The sequence below is a fragment of the Octodon degus genome, unplaced genomic scaffold, assembly GCF_000260255.1.
Source record: "Octodon degus isolate 3935 unplaced genomic scaffold, OctDeg1.0 scaffold00020, whole genome shotgun sequence".
Taxonomy (NCBI): domain Eukaryota; kingdom Metazoa; phylum Chordata; class Mammalia; order Rodentia; family Octodontidae; genus Octodon; species Octodon degus.
In genome coordinates, this window is record NW_004524596.1 from 6,553,376 (window position 1) to 6,562,212 (window position 8,837).

The window sequence follows — 8,837 nt, forward strand, 5'->3', positions numbered from 1 at the left end:
AGAAGAAGAAGAAGAAGAAGAAGAAGAAGAAGAAGAAGAAGAAGAAGAAGAAGAAGAAGAAGAAGAAACAGAAGAAGAAACAGAAGAAGAAGAAACAGAAGAAGAAGGAGGAGGAGGAATGAGTGGGATTCTTCCTTCTTTCTCATTTGTTCCATATGGGATAGTGTCTCTCTACATTCAGGGTGGGTCTCCTTACTCCTTTTCCTGCCCTCCCCTTCCAATTCCCATCAGAAACACCCTCACAGGCTGGCTCAGAAATGTGTTGGACTAATTTCTAGGCGTATCTCAATCCATTTAAGTTGATAGTGTAAATTAACCATCATAGCTAGTGTATAGAAGCCTCTCAAGGGGATCTGAGGGTTTGGAACAGAGGGTAGGCCATGAGGACTGGCAGAAGATGAGACTCCTGGACAGAATGGAGCTCTCATGGAGGGGACTGCTATGCTACAATAGGGAATTGGGAATTGATTTTTTAAAAAACCTAATACATTTCTTTTTCAATGAAATCTTTGACCCAAGCTCCAAACGGTAAGAGAGATGCAGGAAGAGTAGCTCCTTTCATGAAGAGTGTGGGAGGCCTGGGGTGAGGAGGCCATCTGAGGGGCAAGCTGGATAATGGCTGTAAGCACAGAAGAGACCCAAAGCTGTCTGTGATTCTGTAGGCCAGTGTGGGAGTCCAGTGGGATTGGGAGGGTGGAGGAGATAGGAGGCAGGGAGACTCATGTAGGGCCCCATCTCATACAGAGATGACATGAGCTGTGGAAAGCACCTAAGAGTACAAAAGGACAAGAAATATTCTAAGGCTATTGAGAGAATGTGGGGGGTGGGAAGGGCAGTGAGTGTGATTTTCAAGTTTCCTATTAGATTTTGTGAGGCAGGCAGTGATAGGGAAGTATCCAGATCTGCTTGACAAGAGTGTTTCTATGAGATTTGAAGTGGCTCCATTCTAACAGAAGACCTGGAAACCATCTTTGGAATGCACTGAATTCCCACACAGAAAGGAAATGCCACAAGCACAGGACTGGTTTTTGAGATTGTTCCTGTTTGGGATTTGGGAAGGATTCACAGAGGCAAGATTGATTCAGAATAGGATCCTTAATAATGGTAGTTTTAACTCTCCCCTGGGCCTTGTCATTCCTTCTTTGTTTCTAATAGCAGTGAGCAGAACAAAACTCTAGCACCACAGTCCAAATCTGAACCACCTCCTTCTACTACAAATGTTTCTCCAGGAGTTCATAAAAAGTATGAATTACCATTGTTTAAAAAAATCTGAAAAATGAACAGCTTATTATGTAGAACATACACTGGCAGTCTGGGCTTTGCAACTTCCAAAGAAAGTTCTTTGATGAAAAACATGTATTTAATTTTCACCAGTGAACTTGTGGAACTCATAGTCACAAGGAGGTAGGATCTTGCTTTTTTCTGGGTGCACAGCTGTGAGTCCACTTGTCTCTTTTCCTCCCGAAGTATAGCGTTTGAGTTAGACCAAGAAAAAGAGTAGCAGAAAGCAGTAGCATGTTTTTCTTTACTGGAAGCAGTTTTGAAACCATAAAGAATTTATCCTGGCACTAAAGAAGTCACTGTTTTCTGTCAGTCCTCTGCTAGTTGACCAGAATGAATGCCAGTTCTGGGGTATCCTAGTGTGAACGCGAGTGCTATTTCGGTCTGTCACAAAGAACTGTGGAACGTAGATTTTGGACAATTTCATCACATCCACCAGCAACCACAAAACAAATGTTATTTCAGAATGAGGACCACGAATGTAGAAATACTAAAGACTAAATCAAAAGAAGATTATAGAGAGGTTTTATAGTTTAATGAGTATCCTCACTAGCAAAGCTTTTCTCTCCCCCTTCATCTCTTCCTCCTCTCTCTCCTTTTTTTTTTTAGATAAACTAAATGCTATGTACAGTGTTGTATATAAAGTTTGATGAAGGTCAGGTGGAGAGGAGAGACTGAAGAATTCTACTGCTTTCTCTATGCAAAACATGGAGGGAGGGAGAGAACAGACAGTTCACTGTGAGTAACACCCAGCAACTTTTCTTAGAACAAAATAAGGACCTTATTTACTGGGAAGAGTAAGGTCACCTAGAGAATTCCATGATTTCAAAGTCATTAAAATTTCTTCATGAGAGCTTAATAAAGGTTTCACTCTTCTGTGGAGAATGTGGGCATTTTAAAGGAAATAATTAAAATGCTTTTAACTGTGACAATGTAGTGGGGGTGAGGGGCTTTGCAGTGACACACATAGCCAACTCTGACCCAGGACATCCTGTGTGCCTAACACCTAATCTTCAGTCTTTTTCTGGACTTGAAGTACAAAATTATAGTCAAAATTTTCTAGCTTTCCATTCAGGAAATGAAATGCTTGTGAGATTCTTTGATTTACACTAGACATAAAACTTTACTTCCATTTCACAGAATCATTACTCTTAATGAACTCATGACTTTTCTTTAATTCAACAAATAGGAATACAAATAGGGCTGGCGAGATGGCTCAGTGGTCTAAAGCACCTACTTAGAACAAGCTTGGCAAAGCACAGGGACCACGGTTCGATCCCCTAGCACCACATGCCAGCCAGCCCCACCCCCTGGTGGGCTGAGCTGGCCACACACACACAAAATTAATAATTTTTTTTTTAAAAAGGAATACAGTAGTGACAAAGAGCACTGGATGGACTTACTTCAGTGATGACCTACACCTTATCTATTAACCTATTGCCTGAAATTCCATGATCAGAGATTCATTCCTTCAGGTTAAATGCTATTTTTCTTCTCTTAATTTGAGCTATATCTGAGAGAGGAAACATCAATCCCTTGAGAGATTAACTAGCTTAATCCTTTAAAAAAACAGAAAGTCTAAAAGAAATAATTGGTGAGGATGTGAAGCAACAGGAGCCCCTAATTTGATTGATATGGCCACCTTTTAATATAATTTGGGAAATTCTACTTCTGGACAAGATGACTAATGCAAACTAAAATTAGAATTAGAATTCTCAAAGTAGAAAGAGGTAGGCAATACATATTTATCGACTTAAAATTTCTGAACTTAGTTGAACTTATAACATGACATTTCCAAGAAAAATGAGCCTTTTGGACAAGAAATTTGAATAAAATCATACCCAGATACATAAAAATGAAATTGTCCAAAACTTATTGTAAAGAAAAAAATCATTAAAGTATATGCATAAAAAATTAGCTATGGAAGAACAAAATTAAGTAGCATCTTATTCTATATTAAAAAGAAACAACAACAAAAACTAAAATTATCTACCTGAGATATATTTTAAAAATCTGATAAGTTGATGTAATCATATTTTTCAGGATGTGGAGGGCCAGGCCATGAAGGACCATGATCCTGAGAGATCAGAAAAACTGAACATAAGTGCATGGTCAGTTTTTCAACTCTGGGACCAAATATTCAACCTGCACCGCTTAGAAGAGTAAGGGCTGAGGCTTGCTCACAGTTTCAGAGGGTTCAGTCTAAGGCAAGAGTGCCACGGTGGAAGGGCTGGAGAAGCACGCAGCTTACTTCCTGGTGGCCAGGAAGCAGAACACATGGTGGTGGGATGTCCTCCGAAAGCCTCCAGGGCCCACCTCCAGCTGGGTCCCACCTCCTAACAGCACATTTATCTGTGAGCATCAGTGGATTGATCAACAGATGCCTGTAGTGCCCTATGGTCTATTCACCTCTGTAGGTGTCTCTTAGTCCTACAAAGTTGACAACTAATATCAACTGTAAGCACACCTAATGTTTGTCCCAGACAAAGTGCCTTGAGAGAGGTTGTAAGAGGTAGCCCTAGGGGTGTATTGGGACATATGTTTTGCTTTCTTATGATTCTTATAAATCTAAGTAAATTGGTATTTTAATTGTGACTAATGTTATGATACTTCAATACACTTTATTCCATTTTGAACTTCCTTTTGTACCTCAAGTATGACTTTGGTAATAGGCTGACTGAGAGTCACACTAACTATGTGTCAATATGCAAATGAGACAGTCGGTGACTAGGATTTCTCCCTCCAAAATTTTCATCTGGAAGATGAACTAGTGTGCCATAAGATTAAAACTGTCACCAGGTACTAAACAACTGGATCACCATTGCTGGTACATGTGGCACAAGTGGGGCCTACAAAGAGCTCTCTGTGCTGAGAAGAGTTGGCAGTCTGGGGAGGCTCAAATTCAGAGGGCAGATATCTAGAGAGACAACAACAGTCACCGTATATGAGATTCTCTGTCCTCCTAGCAGAGTACTGGTCATACTTCTTGTGCACAAGGAAACTGCTAATATCTGACTGGGGAAGAATATCTGAAAGGATTCAAAGGAATAATAATTATACCACACCAGGCAAGGGGTGGTGCCTGTTACTATAAGCCAGATTGGAAAACGTGATTGTGAGTAAGTTGTTCAAAAGGTTCTTACCTCTATCGTGTGAAATAATGTATTTATTATCTATAGAATACATGTTGCTCTAGTCCCGCTAACAAACTTTTAGCAAGACCTACTGACAGGATAGGACCTCTCTTGTGCTAAAGTATTTGAGGACATGTTTTCAAAGCACTGCAACTCCATCAAGGACAATACCGTCAGGGGAGGTAGAATTTAATGTGATATATGATTCATCTAATTAAATGCCAAAACTCAATAGTGATTTCCTATAGATTCTAAAATTTTCTTACTGTACTCAGTTGGGGGATGGGAATGATTTTTATTTTTTTAGGTAGCTAAAGAGACAGCTACACATATTACAGACCTCCACACTGCTAAGGAAGAATCTTCGTTTCCATGTTAGTTTTGTGGATCCAGCATGGTTTTTGTTTTGTTTTGTTTAGCAGTTGCGAGGCTGCAGATGTGTTAGGACACAGTTCATTGACCTTCATAACACTATTAGCTTACAATGATCTAAGTTACCATGCTAGGCCTTAGAGATTTAAAGAATTAAAATCAGGCTGTGCTGTCAGGAATGCAGAAGTTCTTTGTCCAACTAGAGCAAGTTTCCAGTTGTTTTTAAGTGTGCCTGGGGCTTTGGTGTTTTTAAGCATGATGGGGACAATGGATCAAGGGACAGTTGCCACTGAAAAGACAGTTTGCTACTTAAAGTTCCCCAAGAGATGAGGCGTACCACAGGACACAGGACCACAGAGGAAGCACCAGGGTTGGTCCTAGAAAAACAAATCATGCCCAAAACCTTTAGGGTATCCTTTGTGAAAAGGAATAGGACATCCAGATAAACAATGAAGGGAATATAGGATTGCTTAGCTTGCAGCCACGGTCTGCAGGCTCTAGAATATAGGGGTAGCCGCTAGCTGTCTGATACCTGGCCCTGGGATGATTAAGCAAGAGAATATTGCCTCTTTCAGTGTGAGAGTTGGCAAAAGAGAGAGTAGAGGTATGAACTCTGGTGGTTTGGTTTGTACATCAAAAGCAGGCTCCAAGGCACAGGTTACTATCAGTAGAAATTAGCTAGCCCTGGGAAGGAAGGTCAGATTTTTCCAGGTCAGTGAAATTGCAGGTCTGCAAAACATGAAAAATATAGGCAATTTAAAGATATAGCTTAAAATAGTGCAGCATGAGCCTCAGTGTGGTCCTGTGTGGATTCAGGCCTACTTGGGCACATTAGGTAGATTGGGAATCCAGCATTCCATCTCTGGACTGCATTTAAATGTAAGAATAAAAGAAAATGGCCCAAATCAAGATGTTGCTGCAAGAACTTCTTAGAGTCGAAGAAACTTTTGGAGCATTAGGTTTTAAGGAATATGGGGGCAGAGGGCAACATTTACCCAAGAGGAAGAGGTGTGCAAGCCTGGGCAGGTATGGCTAGTCCATGGCTGTTCCCCTGTTCTTCCATCCAAAGTGGAATAGCCCAGAAGCCTGAGCACTTACCTGATTCTCAAATCAGTGTCATGCACTCTGCTCTGAAATATATGAAGAGAGCATTGTTCTAAGGCTAATTGCAAGGAAATCAAATCCGAAGCCAGGCATGGCAGTATAGGACTTTAATCCCAGAATTCTGGGAGGCTGGGGCAGGAATGATAAATTCAAGCCCAGCCAGGTCAACATAGTTACCTAATGAGACCCTATTTTAAAAAATACTTACCTGGTAGAGGAGCGATCACAATCATTAGTTGGTATTGCTTTTTTTTTTTTTTGTCCCAGGGATAGCACTCAGGACCTTGCACTTGCAGGCAGGTGCTTAAGCCACTGAGCTATCTCCCCAGCCCCGAGATCAGGAGCATGAGGGTGGTTTTCCCAGGGCGAGGCTCATTCATTGCTCTCTGCTTGTGCTGACTGCTGGGACTTCCCCAAATGTGGGAAACTCGGTTACATAATTTGTGATATTGGGGGACTGTGTTCCTGCTGTCCCCTCTTTAAAAAAAAAAATTAAAAATCTGTAATGTAGCTGTGTGTGAAGTTCCTTGGCTCAATCCCCAGTACTGTCACCCCCAGCCCAATCAAATAGCCACTTTATCATCTAGATGAACACATTGTAAGAAAACACTGCTATATAATTTCAGTGCTTGCATTTATAATTTTGTTTTCCACTCATATTTTCATCACCAGAGGACAATAACATGGCACACTCATTGAATAAAGTTTTTGCTGGGGGAAAAAACAGGAAGAGGAGGTGGGAAATTGAGCTTGCCCATGTTCACAGTGATGAGGGCCTGCAGCTCCAGCGCTGGGCTGCGAGTGTTCCATCCAGGAAGGTAGTGAGTGGCTGTGCATCCCACGCCCTCTCTTTGTTCATATCACCTTGCAGTAAGTAAAGAGGAAATGCACAATGGCAATTGTACTATTTCTGAGTCACACCATTGTAAGCTGTGCTACATTCCCATGCAATACAAGTTTCAAAAATTCCCTAAGTATCACCTCACTTTTGAATCCACAGGCAGCTTTGTACGGTTATAGGGTGGGTGGGATTATCCACATTGGGAGTTGAGGTTTGCTCACAGGGAGAACTTTTTTCATTAATTTTTAGGCCTGCTTATTCTAAATTAGGAAACAAAGCCTTGGAATTTGGTAACTGTTGATAGTGTGCTTCACCTAATAGATACTCATGGCTGCGTAGCTCTCTAAGGTCAAAATTCTGGAAGGAGATTAAAAGGTGGAGGAAGCAAGAGGAGAAAGGGGCAGAGGGGATGAGAAAAGGAATTAGGATTGTTATGTGCTTACTTCAGTGTGAACGGTATGGATTACACTTGTACCAACAAATCAAATAAACTTTAAAAATTCTGGAACAGAATTAAATGTAGGACTGGATCTGAACCAGTGATTTTTTACTCTTGAACATCATTTCAGTCATTGAATTTTACCAAACATAAAAGTGACATTAAATTGTTATTTATATTGTTCATTAGAGTGCTTTTATAATTATGTACATATTAATTTTTATGATTTGGTAAGAACTGTAAGGAGAACGACTTTTAACCTAGATTCATATTTTTATATATTTAAATAATACTTTTCATAAAACGTAACACCCAGAGTTCAAAGAAATTTTCTTTTTTATAAAAAAAATCTTTTTTGGGGGGGCCACTATGAACAGTGTAAATTATTTCAACACAACTGAGCTTGAACCTGTGATTAAATGCCCTTTAAAGTGCCAGCCTCTTTCACTTTCAAATGACATGCCTTCCTCCCTCTAGGCACCCCCGGAGGCATACTGACTCATCTCTGTCATTTCCCTCTTTACCCTTCCTGACAACAAGCTTTTCTAGATCACTGATTGTCAGATCTACCTGACCGCTCCCGAGTGCTGGCCAATGTCCGGATGTCCAAGGCACAGTTAAGGTGAAGGCCTGGATGAAGCTTGACTGAAAGTGCAAGGGCAGTCCAATAATGGTGAAGAATAGCGTGGTGAACACTGAGATGTGGCATTTGGAGCTCCCTTCTTGCTCCCACTTCAGCTCCCTGCCTTGGCCCCAGAAGCTTGGCCTTTCCTCTCCAACCATCTACAGGTCTAGTTTCCTGGTGCCCTGTGTCTTCCTAGCACAGAATGACCCACAGTGGAGATGTCCATTGCGTTCAAGGGAAACTCCCATCGCTACCAGGACAATGATCTCAGTCCTCCAAATGCTGTGACATCCAAACTTTGTGTGTTATCTCAGCCAAACAGATTCTTAAGATGTCCATATTAAGGTACATGGAAGTTTCTCTAATTCTGTAAGGATATGGTCATACTAAAAAATACATTCCATTTATATTACAAAACAGAACTTAGTAAGATCAGTTGCAGCATCTACATCCGGATTTATGATAACTTCACTTCTCTCCAAGACAAATAAGAGCACATGTTTTATATTTATGTAACCAGAGAGCCCTTTCTGGCTCTTTTTCCCCAAATATAGAAATTCTGTTACAGAAGTGAATTGCCGTCACATGTAAAAATTGCTAAATAATAGCAACAATAATGTGAAAAACAAAGTTAAAAAAAAAAACAAAGGAAACAAAAAAGAATCAGATATTCAAGACCCATTTGTATTTTATGAAAGGCAACATATACTTGTCACACAGGGTTATTATGAGGGTTTATGGGTAAAACTACTTAACATGTTATCCAGCAAGTAACTAGTACTCAGTGAACATAAATAGTGCTGGTGACAGTCTAGTGACTATGAAGATGGTGGTGGTTGTGGTGGTGGTGGCTGGCCTTGGAGTATTGTGCAAGAAGTAAAACAACAATAAGAAGAAGCCAGGGGCTGGAGAGATGGCTCAGTGGTCTAAAGCACCTACTTGGAACATGCTTGGCAAGGCATCAGGGACCGCGGTTCAATCCCCCAGCACCACATGCCAGCCAGCCCCGCCCCCTGGTGGGCTGAGCTGGCCACACACACA

At 40.9% G+C, this 8,837-nt stretch overlaps 1 non-coding gene across 1 annotated transcript; it reads left to right on the top strand.

Moving 5' to 3' along the window:
- Positions 1-6,208: 6,208 nt before the first annotated feature.
- On the top strand, positions 6,209-6,369 carry LOC111815725. Its single transcript, XR_002820377.1, has one exon. It is a non-coding gene; the product is annotated as a U1 spliceosomal RNA (small nuclear RNA).
- Positions 6,370-8,837: the final 2,468 nt, after the last annotated feature.